At 31.9% G+C, this 17,065-nt stretch overlaps 1 protein-coding gene across 11 annotated transcripts in view; it reads right to left on the bottom strand.

Annotated features, from left to right (window-relative positions):
- Positions 1-17,065, bottom strand: part of LOC126873815 (octopamine receptor beta-2R-like) — a 612,816-nt gene that overhangs the window by 63,412 nt on the left and 532,339 nt on the right. For 8 of the 11 annotated variants that reach the window (XR_007692555.1, XR_007692556.1, XM_050635074.1 and 5 more), the window contains one exon: positions 11,878-11,918. The exons of the other annotated variants lie outside the window; for them this stretch is intronic. The gene's annotated coding sequence lies outside the window, so the exon portion shown is untranslated. The remainder of the gene's footprint in view (positions 1-11,877; positions 11,919-17,065) is intronic. 11 annotated transcript variants of the gene reach the window in all.

Here is a 17,065-nt window from a genome sequence, read left to right as displayed (position 1 = left end):
ATAATAAACCATGGAATACAAATTACTAAATACTCGGAAAATTAAACACTAAAATAAAGTCACCTCACTCAAAATAGGATATTTAATATTTCACGGGGAGAATTTTGTACACAATGAATACCACGCGACTGAAATAAAATATAACTTGGAAACGATTGAAGATAGACAAAAATTTTACTAGACGAAATTAAAAGATTTCATATGGCGCATCGTGATCATTTGGGCAATAACAGCGTTTTAAAGATCTTCATTTTTTAAAATAGAACTATAAATCTTTTTATGCACCAATCGATACGTATTTTAATTCTCTATATTAAGGTAGTTACTTGTATGAAAATGTTTAGTTCAAAAGATATCTCAATTTCAATTTCATTAAATTGAATATACGAAAGGTAAAGAAAATATGTGAGGTGGTATGGTGATAGGTGCGTAAGGAACTACTCTTGGTGTTTTTAACGAACAATAGTTTATTTAGAACTAATCAACAATCAGAGTTAACAATTAACAATTAACAATTACACTTAACAGACAACTGGTAACAACTAACAAATAACGATAGACACCGAGGGATCATTCGACGCGTTGCTATGCAAATAGTACCGAGGAGTTACACATTTAATGGCGTAAGACAGACTGCTTGCCCTTTTGTTTCGGATTGCGCAGATTCTTCCCTTCGTAGCCCATCGATATCCCCCACTAGCGTGCGTTCATTAGATGTGCCGCCAGTGCTGGCACGTGTATGCTCTTCCGAGAATTCGGCGGAAAGAGTGTGAAGATATCGATGGTACATTGGGCACGTCGGTGTTGCGCTTTGGCGGCGTCGCGCTTTGCATCCGGAGCCGTTGAAAAGTTCCGTGGCCCGTGCCGCCACATATGAATACGAGAGATTTTACAAAATTAAAGTTAAAATATCTTTCAAATTAATCAATCTTTTATTTAACCGCCTTAATACTTTTTTGTACAAAATACAGAGGTTCATTGATTGTATGTGTAAGCAATTCATAGTTCAAAAATATTCAAAACGCTACTACTTTCGGAGTAGACATCTACATTAGATTATACCTATATCATTCGGAACTATTTAATTTTGCCTAATAAAATTATGTTGTCCTCTACCGTTACAGAGCTACAGCTTTCCCCGAGTAAATCAGGATCCAGACCAATAAAGTAAAAAATTAGATTAGATACAAAGTTCCGATATTTTACAATATCATTTAAATTAACGTATCGTACCTTTTATCATTTTTTAGGTGCAGCTCAATTGTTCTCAACCCTTGTTTTAAACATATTAAATTATATTATACCGGGAGACTGTGTATTTACGCAACTTTTAACGAACGTTCCACTCAAATTGTTTATGAAAACTGGACAACGGACAGGGAAAATCCAATCCGGCGAATTCATTAACAGGTTGTAGGTATCGTTTTAAAGTTTTCGGTTTCGCCTATATTGGCAAACCGTTAGTTGTGCATAACACCAAACTCTGTTGCAATATTGAAGTTGTAACGTAACTCCAATATTAGTTTGTGCCCGTAGCCATTTAATAATTACGTAATAAGACGAACTTAATACGAGAAAACATGAGCGGCGTATTAACAACGAGGGTTGAATATCATCTTCGTCCGCCATACTAAAACCGAAATCTTATTACGGTAAAGTCGTGCGAACGACAGTGAGGGTGAAATGCGCGTGTAGAATTATCCTGTAACTGTTTTGCGAGTTACGCATGCTTTGCGCTCTGTAATCTCTTTACTCTTTATGTGAAACTGTAGGTGGTGATTAATGTGGAAGGATTATTTAAGTAAGAATTTCTTCGACAAAGGCCCTTTCCCTGACAGGAATCGATAAAGGTTTCATTATTCTCTTTAATATTTGGTGATTTTATTATTATACATTCTATTATGATGATATTTTAATTCACTTCTAGAAATGGGTATATCAACAATATCAAGATGAAATGTATTAAATATTCAAATCTAATTTATAAATTATTTTAGTTTTTTATTTCATATTAAATTTTATATTTTTTAATATGTGAATTAATTTTGTTAACATGTGCATGCGATACTATTGAATATTAAAAAATAATTGAATGAAGCACTTTCCTATTATCTAGAATGATGCCACTCATATGATATAATGATACTAACGGTGTCACTAAATTTATCAAGTTTATTTCTACCCAGCACGAGAAATCTCTCCAATACTTCAAGATTAATACTGCAATAAGGGCATACTTAGCAGTTCACCTGTTAATTGAATCTTTCAGAACCTAAATCAGAAACTCCCCTTAGGGAGTTTAATAACTAGAGAATAATAAAGGCGAATTAATTCACTTTACCTCATGCAAATACGACAATGTATTTCTCATGCAGACAATGATATTCTGTGACGATACCATGTAATCACGCGTTGAAAAATCTACCTAATCTAAATTTATGTCAATCTATGTAAGAAGATAATCAAATTCAGAATATTATCAATTTGCATAATGATTTAGTTTGTTCGTGCTTCAGTTACAATTTTACATATAGGTAGCATCAAAATAAATCTTATGATAATTCGTTCTCAATATACTATGGATATTTCTGCATTTACGTGAAATTGAAATGTGTAAAAATACACAGAATGTGCTTAATATAAAAAAATACCTAAACAAAGTGTTCGTTATAATATTTACGGAGCGGCACGAAGTTTGTTTACAATTGTTTAAAAAAATATGAATTTGCATAGACATTCCCAGATTAGCCGTAAGTTATCGTGCATATCATTTTAACATAATACGAAACACTAAAAAGTCATCCGTCAAACCTTATATACTGTAGTATAGTACTATTAGACCAAATACATTGACATTTTACTAATAGAAGCTAAATACAACTACTACAATAGAATTTTCTGAACACCTTTTATCCAAATATTGTTTTGTTCGAACATTTGATTATCCGAACAATATCAGTTCAGTAAAAGAAAACAGCTATTCCAACCATACTGAACTATATCATATGTACTCTCTGCACATTTCTCGATCAAGTTATCGTTTTGTATTCATCATAAGACACGTAAGTGACGAAGAAATTAGTCAAAGTATTAGAGAAAAGTTGAACGATACCGAAAACGGCGCTGATTTGTGAATCAAAAGCATTCGTAGCAACAGAAACAACCAGTAGATGGTATGAAATACAGAATAGAAGGAAAGTAATCCCGTAAAAGAGAAGTTTGTAATTTGTCATTTCAAAGAGACTGGGAAGCTCATTAGAAGATCAAAAAGAAAATGATTGGAGGCTTCCAAATTAAAGCAAATATATAAAATATACGTACTTCAAATACAGAATTTTTATCTACCTTTTCATCTTTGATCTTATCTCAGGCAATCATATATAGTTGGTAAATATTGATAGTATATATAATAAATAAAAATATATATATACATTGAATTTATTCTCAATACGAAAAATTGATTGCATACATACAATTGCTTGCAAAAGTTGTATACTTTTTACGAACATAATAAATATGTGTGTTATGTAAAATATTTTTTAATTTTATTAGTGCTGTAATGACTCTCAACTTGTTCATCATTACTGTAACTGGTAAAAATGTTAACGATTCTGAAAATGTATATACAAGTTGCAAGATATTTAATCCTTACATGTTTTGCAGAGATTGCAGAAGTGCCAAAACAGGCAGTCATCCAATGATATCAGTGTTCAGTGGGACCATTTCTAATATTACATGCTTATAGTTGACGACTATTCATACTGTATATCTACTAAGTTTTTACTAAATATAAGTTTACAGTAAATATCTTGCAATTTTTGTATATATCATCACATTAGGTTTAAATTTTGTCAACATAATCATTGCAATCGCATTTCATTACAATGTTAATACAATTCCAAAATATTTTACGTAACATGCACAATATAGACATAAGAGTTTCCTGTGGCAGGTGTACGAATTCTTTTTCGAACCACTATATGTTCATTATATTACGTTTGCGTTTGCACAAAGTTCTACAGCACTTCTATAAGATTTTTCTTAAAGTTTCAAGAATTTTTCCAAAAAGAAGTATATTGAATCATGCATTTATGGACAATAAGAAAAGGAAGATAGTTGTCCATAACTTAGCTTCAGATAGACTTATTACATGTAGACTGATAGACCAATATTTCGGCCTTTTTCCGCCATTCGAGCTACACGTCCAACTTACTTGCGACCGGTGAACGCAGGACATCCGGCAGATATGAAGTTTGTCATGGACACTCGTGGTGTGATATTATTCTTCGGCGATAGAACTCGCCAGAGTCCGTTCGCGATATTTTCAAAGGGAAATGCGGTGGCGGAAGTGTCGCTCGTGAAACATGGACACTTTATTCCACAACTTCGAGACGTTGAACGAGGAAAATATTCGAGTCGTCGTTGAATTTAGAAATAAGGGTGAAGGAATGAAATATACAAATCTTTGGTGAATTTAGAAACAAGTTTCAAGGAGGAAGACAATTTAAATCTTCACTAAATTTGAAAATCGAGAACGGAAAGATTATTTGATCCATTGTTGAGTCTGGAAATAAAGTTAGACATTGAATTGCCATTGGATTTAAAGAGAAAGTTGAATACAGAAGATATACGAATTTTGAAAGTCGAAATTTGGACGAAGGATATGTTCGTCGCTAAATTTAATGATGAAGTTAGTTAAAAAATAGTTGAATCGTCGCTAAATTTAAATATAGGGATCACGGACAAAAATATTTGAATCATCGTTGAATCTGAGAATATGTGAGGATGAAAAATGAAAAAATTCGAGTCATCTAAATCGCTAGATTTGGACAAATACTAGTTAAATCTTTCCGCGTTATTAAGAGGGGACGCAATCACGTCTGCTTCAAAAGCTGAAATTTCTTTTTTTAGTTTTTTTCTCAAAGCTTGATGTGTATGGAATATTGTTATAAAAGGGTATTTTCAAATTCTAAAAAATGGCGAGATTACAACACTGAATACGAGTATATTGTTTTATTTTAGAGAAAGATTAACTTGAAACTTTAAGCGTATTTTTCTCACAACTATGTTTTTCGACTTTGCACCCAGTAGATCTCTGAAACCCTTAATTCGATTAACTTGACATTTTTACACATTATTTTGCGTTACATTACCTACAACGTAGCGTAAGATTTGTTTGATATCTTAATCTGTTGAATTTTTATAAATGTTTAAAGCTAACTTTTTTCAGCAAAAAATAAAATTAACAAACTGCCATTTCCTTATTTTTCAAAATTAGAAAGATCGCACGTTACATTGAAAATAATATATTTTTGTATAAGCTTGCACAAACATCTTTTATTTTTTGCAATCCACATTTGCCGCTGATTATACGTAAACAAGGTACCGCTGGATATAGTCAGTTAACGTTGCACCACTCCGTCATGTTGTAATTTTACGTACGAAAAAGTATATGAGCTCAGAGTTAAAATACTCTTTAAAGTTTCTTATAAAAATCTTGATTCTTTAGCAAATACTTGTAGGCGAAAAAAATTACTATTTTTTTAAGCCTCCAAGGTTGCATACTCCTTTTAAATGGGGAAATTGAATTGATAATAACTTTGGAAGCAAGAAATGAAAATATTTAAATAGATATAGAATTCGAAAGTTGGAGAAAGAGAATATCTGTATCAGGAACTAAATAAGAACAAAACAATATTTGAAATTTGAAGATACGATTGAATGGCGAAAATATTGGAATTGTCGCTTTAAAGATGAAGTTAAAGAAAGTAAATGTTTTACTCGTCTCTCAATTTAGAAGTAAAAATTAAAAATGGAAATGTATGAATGGCCACTGAATTTCAAATTACGAAAAATTCAAATATTTGAATCATCGTTGAATTTAGAAGTAAGGGGGAAGAATTTAAATATTTGAATCGATCTCAAAGAGTGACCCAAAAATGTGAGGAGTTTTCGCCCGTTTCTGCTTTCACCATTTTGCAACTAAATTTTGTGCTAAAGAATACCTTATAGCGAGGCATCAGGCACCACAAATTTTCAAGTTGAATTAGTTTTAAAATTGATTAATTTTTAAGTTATAGGATGTCCAAAATGTAAAAATTCATTAATGCTCATACATACGATGTACAGATTTGTATGTCAGTCTGATTATTTAAAACATTGTTCCCAGAGATTTTTCTAACTGCTAGCAGTGCATTTGAACTTAGATTTTCAAAATTATAGGAAATATGAATATATTGTATTATTGTATACGTTGCAATGTGTATGTCGTTTGTTGATTGTCGTCGAAACCATGGAGATACATATAAAGATAGAGCACGCAAGTATATGTTACCATGTAGGTGAAGGCGATATGGAAATAGAAAAAGAACGCTGCATAGAGGCGTCTTTCTATCCTTGTTTAATGAGGAATACACACTCACGCCTCTCATTGATCGTTGTTACACTAACATACTTACTATACGAATGCGGGCGCATCGTTAAACAAGAACACAAGTGGCCTCTGTGCAGCGTTTTCTTTTTATTCCTATATTATTTTCTTAGCTCGCTCACGCGCTCTATTTTTGTATGTCCTATGGCGGAAACGTATATCTTGACCCACGGTGCGAGCGCCGGCCTCTACAGCGGACTGGTTGGCGACAGCGAATCTTCCCAACAAGAGAAGGTCCGAAGAGATAACGAGTGGAGCAAAAAAGAATTCTGCGACATTCTATGGACAATTCGCTTGGCGATTAGACGCCACGCATCCAGCAATTCCATAATAAAATTGCATTTTATACTTTCTCACAATATATTTAAAAGACACCTACTACAACGATATTTGTCTTTCCTGGTTCTGATCCTTAGAGATAGATGGATACATTACGATATTAGGATTCGAAATAAGAATCCCATATCCAAAGATTCATGACAACTGTCATGATTTGTACGCGATGTGACTATAACAGCTAACAGTTCGCACACCACTTCCGTATGAGCAGTAATATGTACTCTCCGATTGATCCTTGTCGGTTTTAACCATATTGCAAGCATGAAAATGTGCTGATAACTTCCACTATAATAAAACAATTATTATTCAATAAAATAAATTATTATTAAAGCAATAGATATTACTTATTAATATTAATATTATTAATAATATTATACTAAAATTGAATACAAAATTTACTTTATAAATTTTTACTTTACAAATAATTAAATGAAAGTATTATGAAAATTAGAACATTTTTTGACATATGGATTGCTGCAGTGAATCTGCCGTTGCAGATTTTGAAAATATAAGCTTAAATTCGTTGTTAGTCGCGATCTAGTTGCTGTAGCATACAGACATGTGCTCTGCGAGTTTATAAATAGCGAATATATGTATATTACCATTAGATAAGGATAACTGCAACTGTATTGGGAATCGAAAATTGAACAAGATACTGCATTGAGTTACTCGATGAGGTGTAGCGATTTTTCTCTTTAATCGGTCATACCTAGATGGCTTAAACAAGACATTCCCCAATTTTTCAGCCAAGCGGCATGCCACCTCCGTAGTACAAAGACGACTGAATTAAAGAACTGTTTAAGAATAAACAAAAAGAAGTCCTGAACACACAGGAAGGTATGGAGGGCCCAGAGATGATCCTGCAATAGATGCGATAACAATTCCCAATAAATTTGCATTATTAGGCACATCAGATCGAAAGACCACCATTGAAAGAAACTTTAGCTCCTCTAATCTATTTTGATGGCGTCATTGACGTACAAACGATGATGTAAACTCTAGAAAATGTCATCAACAAAGACGATTTCAAATAGAGGGCCAGGTCAAGATAATACCAGTCAACTCTGATCCATGCCGAAAAATAACAAAACTTCTAAAAATGCAGAATGCAAACTTTTGCACGTTTTAACTAAAACAGGGGAGATCCTTTCGTGCAGTTTTACTCAACTTACAACATTCATCAAATGTGAAAGAACTAAAGGAAGAATTACTGTGGCATAGATTTGAAGCAACCGATATTAGCAATATAGAAAAAAGAATTACACAAAATACTTTGTTCTTGTTTTTTATAGATCTGAAGCAGGAGCCAGATAACAAAACTGATTATGACATTGACCAACTTATGCACTCCATGGTTAATATCGAATCACCGCATAAAAATAATTCAGTGGTGTTAAAGATACAGGTATATTCAGAAATATTGTAATCATCAATTTCTCTATGTAAAATGCACAACCCTACACCTAACAACTGAATACACAAAACCAGGAGATACTCCTGCAAAACGCATTCGTTGCGGAAGTGACAATTTGGTAAATTGCGAAGGCTGTCCAGCACACAAATAATTTCATAGAAAAATGTTCCTTAAAGTCGGAATTAAACACAGCTTAAATCTCAGGTTTTGTCTCTCCTTTTGTTTCCTACTCACAGGTAGCTCTAGGAAATATAAACAGTACACTTTTACATGATGGTACTAACGATATTCATACAACTAATATGCAAAATACAGGAAACTTCAACAGACTAGAGATTACGCTAACGGATTAGCTCAGCATAAAACTCTAACCGACTAGGTTTACTTTACAGAATTTCGATAATGTTGAACTTTTAACATATCACATTAATATGAAGACTTAATGTTTCAATAATGGCATTAGTATCTTTAAAATCGAACGAAGATATAGTTGCTGCAATGTTGAGATCCGTTCTTCTATTCCTAAACTAGAATATGTAATCTGACATGAATACCCAAATGTTATGGAGAAAAGAGTCGAAGAAAAAGGAAAATTATGTAAGTTATGGAAAAATAGTAGATATCCTGAAGACAAGTAGAAACAGAACAGGACAATCAGAAAACTCAAAAGATTTCTCCAAAATTTAAAAAATGATTGTTTCCAAAGATGCTCGGAGAATCTGTCTTCTACATCTGATGCAAATTACTCCCTTTGGAGAGTTACCAAGAGACTCATTTGATCTCAACAAATAATCCATCCTGTTCGTTCTCCGCATGGTGGTTGGGCAATGAGTCCCACAGATAAGAACAACCTATTCGCTTTTTACCTAGCTACTGTATCCAAATCATTTCCTCCCAAATCCATTTCTCGTGAAACCAAAACATTTACATATTTCCAATCGCCATGTCAAACCTCTTCTATTAAACTATTATTCCTCCAAGAAATCAAAGCAACGATTGACAAAAACCTAAATCGAAAGGAGGTTTCAGGACACGATTTGGTAAGTGATGAAGTGATCAAAGAGTTACCAAAGAGAGGGTTACTTGTTACATGCATATTTAATATAATATTATTCTTCGTATTGGATATTATCCGTTCTTACGCGAACTGTCAATTATCACACGCATTCACAGACCAGGAAAATCTGTACTTCAAGGAAATGGAATCATACTAATCAATTAACCTATTGCCAATTCTATCTAACCTTCTTGCAGAAATGTTAAACAAACGCTTACATACTCTACTGGAAGAGGCAATGATGACTCATCATCAGTTCGGATTTTGGAAATGACATTCAACAATAGAATAAGTACATCGAATTACACCTAATTGGAGAAAAAAGAATATCGTGCAGCAGTATTTCTGAACATCAAACAATTGTTCGACAAGGTATAACATGTTGGATTATTATACAAGCTCAAAAAGATGTTGCCTCGTTGCCTTACTATTTAACCCTTTCGCTACGGCAGTGTGCTCGGTCGGAGTGACACCGCTGTACGGGCCACCATGCCACCGGAATAGCGGTACTGAACGGAGCACTGCGACGGAAAGTGTTCATATGTTGCGTAGGGCTCATGGTTAAGTGGTATCCCGCGGACGTCGTCTATAAACGACACTCGTACACACAGGTCATTGCGCAAACGTCGTCTATAGACGACACCCGTCCGCACAGATCGTCACGCGGATGCCGCCAATAGGCGACGTACGTAGCGAAAGGGTTAATCATGCATTCCTACTTAAACAATAGACAATTTAAGACTTCCCTATTGACACTGATGTATCACAGGACAGTGTCCTTGGACCACTCTTATACTTCTAAACTATATATCTATAGGGCAGACTTACCCACTATAACCAACACTATCACAGCCACATGTATTGGTGACAAATAAAGATATATGATAATGGAGACGATGATAAAAATGATAATAAAGTTCATGAAAATCCCTAAGTACCTTCTACAGCTCTTCAAAAAGCATCTAAACAATATCGAGAAGTGGTTCCATAAATGCCGCATCAAATGGAAGCAAATTTACGGATATTACTTTCACCTTATGTAAACGCGCGTGTCTACCGGTAACATTGAATAACACAGAAATCCCTGCTAAACACGCGATAAAGTACCTGGGAATGCCACTACACAGAAGATTAACTTGGAAATAGCACATCAAGACCAAAAGCACCTTCTTAAAAGGAAGAGTGAGACAGTTCTATGGCCCCTACGTAAGCGTTTAAAGTGATCCCTAGAAAGCATCTCATCTTATATAAAGTCACTCTAAGATGTGTATGGATCTATGGGACTCAATTGTAGAACACAGTCAACAATTTTAACATTGAGTTCGTCTAGCGATTTTAGCCAAAAGTATTGAGGTTTATCAGCAATGCCCCTTGATACGCAATCAATGAAACTATACTACAAAGATTTAAAAATACCTACAGTTAAAGAAGAAATTTCAAAATTCAATAACGTTCATTGGTCAACGCACGCTTATACCAATTTTCTAGTCCCAGTTTCTTAATAGAGCAAAATCGAAGACTAGAAAGACGCTACACATTGTATCTACACAACAAATTAAACTAACAAAGGATTCTATATCTACTAAAGATACTAAGATATATATTAAAATGAAGTAGAATGAAGAAATGTTTTGAAGTTACATCTCATGCTAAAATAACACGATATCATAATTACTAAAAATTATCTGTGAGAATTGACTGCAATATCTTTCCTGTTTAGAAAGAAAATTCGTTTTTAACTGTTGGCAAAACCACTGCCAACAATTTCTAAAGTTATTAAACTGACTTCAAAGTTCGTACATCCAAGCGTATGATCTAAGTTAATGAATCTTCACATTTTTGACCACCTATATCTAAGAAACTAATTGTCAGCTCAACCTGAAAATTAGTGATGATTGATGTCTCATCATAAGGTATTATTTGGCACAAAATTCAGTTTCAAAATCGTAGAACTAAAAACTGGCGACTTGTCACTCTTTAGAAATAAAGATAGAAAGTGCAAATATTTAAATTGACATTGAATTTGGAAATAGAACTGAAAAGGATGGGAATTTTAATATGCAAAGAAAAATGGAAAAAGAAAATTTTTAGATCTTCCCTAAATTTAAAAACAAATTTTGATAAAGAAAACATCCTAATACCTTTAAATTAAGTGATTGCATTAATCTAAAGTTTAAAGATAGGATAGTACGGATAAACAGAATAAGGTGAAGAAGGGATGTGGTTCGAGGAATGGGAAGTTAGAGTTACTTCTTTATAGTGTTGGTTCCTTAATTTATGGCGGATGTTTGCTGGTGTTACGGAAGTAAGAAAGTGGTTAGGTTGAGAAATTAACGAGATGATTCAGATCAGGAAGTTTAGAAAGGGCGGACTTAGAAAGTTAGAAGAGATCACGATGTTGGAAACGCAAATAAGTCACATGTTAGATGAAATTAAGATATATTTTATGAAAAAATAAAAAAACAAAGACAAAAAATTGTAAATTTATCGAATTGATAAGTAAGGGTTCAAAAAGTAACAGAATTACAAAAAATAGAAAGTTAAATGTTTAGATAAATGAAGAAATAGGATTTCATAATTATGTAAATAATAAATGGAAAATTAGGAAAATATTCAGAATTATCAAAATCAACTTACATTAAACGCTGTGAGTGTATAATGAAATTCCAGAGTGAATCCTAAAAATAAAAATATGAAACATTAAAAACTTAGAAAATTATATGACTAAAATATTGAAAAATAGGAAACGGAGAAAATTATGTAAAGTTAAATATATTTTTCTCTAATAGTTTGCAGTTGCATGAATGTTGTATTATATGTATAGGTTATTCAGTTAAAATCGTAAGTCGAATTTTAAAATTTTTAAAAAGATTGTTCTGTTTCACAAATTTTAGCAATTACGATATTTTATTAATTTTAGTTGAATTATGTAAAAGAGAAATTAAGATTAAAGTATGATCTGGTAAAGTGCTTAATCGGAAATAAGAGAATTTAGGTCATCAAAAACGTAAGAATGGAACATACAATTAAAGAGAAAGAAATTTAAAATTCCACCGGAAATTAAGATTAAACTAGTTGAAACTGAAGCATTAATATAATACAAAATTTGGAAGTTGCTTAAAAACAAATTAAAAAATTGAGAACGTATCAAATTCATAAGAGAAGTTTTTAATTTTACACCAAAGACGCATTCACCCTCAAATAATATTGACTGCCTTCTAGAAATAACCGTACGATGGAAAACAAAGATTGAGGTACTGATTAGCCAAATATAGATGGAAAAAATATTGACATAGAACGTGATTTCCATCCGATAAGTGATGCAACGAGCAGCACCTTGAACCGTGACAATGAACCAGTCATATGGTCTCTTGGCAGCGACACAGTACGCTTGTTAAGTTACGCTTAATTAATGCCGCACATCACGCTGTTATTTATCTATCCATAGATCAGTGATTCCGCATGTGTTGTCGAGGCCACGCAAATAGCATTCAGCGCACGGAAAAATTATAACCGTGTCATGTTTCTGTGTAAACAAATATAGTTAAGATGAAGATAAATTACATTTATCAAGAAATGTAGTTTTCTAAGTCTTAGAATAATTAAGGATTTATTTTAAAAAATTTGGTTAGTAATAACAATTACGATACAAGCAGGAATTAAGAAATTGAAGACAAATATTTACTTATACTTCCTTAATGTTACGTTTTTTTAATTATTATTTTAATTTGTATTTTTTCGTAGATAGATTTCTAATTTGTAGATTTATTTTTTGAACAAATAAGAATGTAGCAAAATGCAAACAAATATAAGAATAAATACAGTTTTTAAAAACAGAATAGTTACATAATATTGTTTGTTATTAATCTATTGGCATATTTGATTATCGATTATTGAATGTAATTGAATTGAGTTTGCATAAGTCAGCGTGTTGTTGCAATAGCGAGGATGTGATGATTGAAAAGTAAAAACAGAATGATTTGAGATTTCGAAAATAAATTACCGATAGAAAAAATAGTATATGCAGGGTGGTTGGTAACTGGTGGTACAAGCGAAAAGGGGGTGATTCCACGCGAAAAAAGAAGTCGAAAATATAGAATAAGAATTTTTTTTTAATTTTTTTTTTTAATTTTTCCATCGAGACAACGATCCGTTATAACGAAATGTGATAAAGTGCACGTGTACCGAGCGAAAATTCAAAGTCGATTTTCTCGAAAACAAAGCCTCAAACGAAAAATTTTTATCCTATATTTTCGACTTCTTTTTTCGCATAGAATCACCCCCTTTCCGCTTGTACCACCAGTTACCAACCATCCTGTATATGTACATATACATATATGTTTATGTACGATATGTTGTCTTATGTTATGTGTATTGTAACAGTGTTTGTATTGTAACAATTCCAAGAAAATGTTTTCGCAAATATTCTTACGCAAATGAATTTGTGATTCCACTTAATAGAACACTACTATGGAATATAAATGTATACTTCTAAACGTAAGTATAATATGTTGTTTATAACGTTTATATAATTACAAGATCATGCATAAATAATTTCGATTCTAAAAAATTGTGGACGATCAAGGTTTTGTCCGAAAAACCTGAATTAAAAGTACAGATATTTCTTATAAATTTATAGCATCAGATACATGGAACACATAATAAACATAACTACATAAAAATTACAAAAACATTTTCCTATTTTTATATTTTTTTCCATTGTTTTGACCTGAATCATTTAATACATAACAGTAAATTATTTTCAATCCATAAATTGCAAACTTTCTTTGATTTCTGACATAATTTTATAAAGTTTAATTGTTTTTCAGAGAATGAGGACATATTTCCAGAATATTGTATATGCAACCGCATATATCATTTTTTATTGTATATCCAACTGCATATATCTTTTATATCTAAGAATATTCTCGTTTAGATTTTATGGTTTTTGATATGAAATTTATGTTTTGTGCTTAAAATTCCCAAATGACGACAATAAAACAGCTAATGTTTAATAATGATTAGTTTAATATCTATATTATTTTAATTCTTCCCGATCTTTTCAATTTTCCACTTTTCGGTAATAATTAACATAAGATTGAAACTAAAAAGTATCATTTAATTAGTAAGAAAGTCAAAGATTTTCGGACATTATTTTATTTGTAATTTTTAATTGGGTTTTAATTGGGTTACATTTTGGAGTGTATATGCTTGTTTCTTTAATATAGTTTATTGTATTCCTTATGTGATCCTGTGATGTTAGAATTGTGTGCATTAATCATCAATTTTCACCTGTTTGTGAATAATTTTATATATCGCTTGCAACTAAAAATTTTTCTATGATATATGATATTTATTTCTAAACTTGGTTAATTTGAAATTTGTTAAATATCAGATATTTCATATGTTACATAACTAGACTTTGGATATTTATTCAAATTAATATCTTCGCGAATATAATAAACTAAGGAATTAATTCTAGACTGTATTTTTCTCATCATATTATGGACATATAATAATTGTCTACTAGTATTATAAATAATCATGTGTTATATTATAATAAAACAATCGTATCATATTATAATACTATAAGCAAATATGTTAAATGTTCTATATAGTTTTGCATACTATGTTCATTCTACGCATTTCTCTTCATTTTCTTCATTTTGTTTCATTTTCTTCATTGTATTTACTTCAAATTTCCCACAAATGCATAAAAATGTTTTAGTTATACTCAAATAACTTTAATTCTTTAACATTTTTACATCTTTCACCTGTAACATTTCGGAATTTCAATTCGGAAGAAAACCTTTACTCGACAAAAAATAGTTGTACTGATAGGAATCTTTCAATTTGTGCGGTTTCGTGACGCAAGGCTCCATGAGAACGGGCCAGAACTTCGGTGGCCAGCAATTAAATCTTCCTGAGAACGAAATTAACGATCGCGAGACAGAAAGTGGCACTGGTTCGCCCATTGGTACATGGGAAAAAGTCACCATTACGGTTTCGTGTTAAATGAGCTGGGAATAAACGGTTAATTAGACTTCGATTAATTCTTCGCCCGTTGGTTTACAAAGTTCTGCCGGGCAAGTTACTTAATCACGTCACGATACGTGAATAAAGCATGTTTTACGTGGAATTATGATGAGAATCTGACTTTGTTGAAACAATGACGAGCGAGGAAAAATTCCAGCACGTGAGATGGTGAATAATTGTTGTACCTTTAGTGGAAAATCCGACGGAGTGGTGTGAAGTAAAGAAGAAAAATATGTACATATGTATGAGTCATAGGAAGTGAAAAGCAAACTAAAAAATTGTGATAAAATGTCACTAGTAGGAAAGAAGAATGTGTACATGCAACATACATTGGCAAATACATTATCAGGTTTTCATAATACTTTCTAAACATTTCACTGTAAAAATATATCTTTCGTTACTCTACTACAAATATGACATAATTTAAGGTGTAATAACAATCAACATTATACTAATCTGATGTCACATCAGTATTTAAATTTATCTTCGTCAATGCTTAACTTATTCATTTTTTTAATTTTTACGTATTTTAATGTGTAATTAGTTTTTGCACTGACTAGTTTAATATAATCACAAACTAATTAATTATTATTAACTATATATACATGTGTGTTTAATATTTTATGTATTTATATCTTAATTATTAAAACTTAATAGACATTGAAAGATAATGGACGTTAAACGATAAGAAGTAAGCCATATTTTATAATAATTAATATAATGTTTCCAAACAAAACTGTATGTTCTTTTATATATCGTGCCTTCTTTTATCCTCTAAAAAGTATTTTTGCCTAAAATGTAAATGCAAAATATTTCATTTCAAAATATTTTAATTCAGTTTTGTAATATAATCTATATGTTATATTATATGAAATTTGTATTTGTCTTTCAGCATTATAAAACTATTTCATTCAATTTAGTGGACCATCCTCTTTATTAAAAGAATATTTAACTAAACAATAATAAAGTATCTAAATATACATATATTGTCACTGTTTAGAATTACTATATATATCATGAAATTCAAGAATTTAAAGAAGCTTAGAATTCTGTTATCTTAGAGAATTCTTTTGAAAAAAGAATAGTTTGAAAGTTCTGAGAACATTAATAGGAGATTCAGCATAACCAAAATTGCGAAAATCATTCCAAATTTTTGATCGGCAGTACGTTTCCCAATTAAAATAAATGGGTATTAAATGAGGAGTAAAAGTATTCTCTCTCTCTCTCTCCCTCTGGTAAGCTAACATTTATTAAAGCACACAAGCCAATTGGACTCGAGAGTTGAGTAGAAATGAAAATTCGTGGAAGAGCTGGGTGTTGTCTATTTTCTCGGCCGATGCAATCGACAATTTCGTAATTGAAGACTACCACGACACTCACTTTTAGAATGTCCCAGAGTTTCCGCAAATAATGCAGCTTGCTGCAACGTGTGATTGCGACATTGACCTTCGATCAGCCGTATCCACAGACAAGGCTGAGGAAGCTTTCAAATGATATGCCAATTCTTAAACTGCTAGTAAATTCTGCCTCTCATGCTTTCGCGTGCAAAGCAGCTGTTCAGCCTAGCTTTCGAACGTAAATTTTGCTATTTGGAAAACTTAGAATTAAAACTCGTTTCTATCGTACTAGTTTATCTGAAAATCGCAATGTGAAAATCTTAAAATTTCAAGAGTTGAAAAATTTGAAGCTTGAAAAGTTAAAAGTGCGGAGATTTTAAGCGTTGAAAAATTCAAAGATTGGAATTTTCGAGAGTAAAGGTATTTACAGTTTGAAAAGCTAGGATTTGGAA

This window comes from Bombus huntii, chromosome 15 (assembly GCF_024542735.1).
Source record: "Bombus huntii isolate Logan2020A chromosome 15, iyBomHunt1.1, whole genome shotgun sequence".
Taxonomy (NCBI): Eukaryota; Metazoa; Arthropoda; class Insecta; order Hymenoptera; family Apidae; genus Bombus; species Bombus huntii.
Note: the sequence above shows the minus strand (reverse complement) of the source record. Positions and strands in the feature narration are given on the sequence as shown.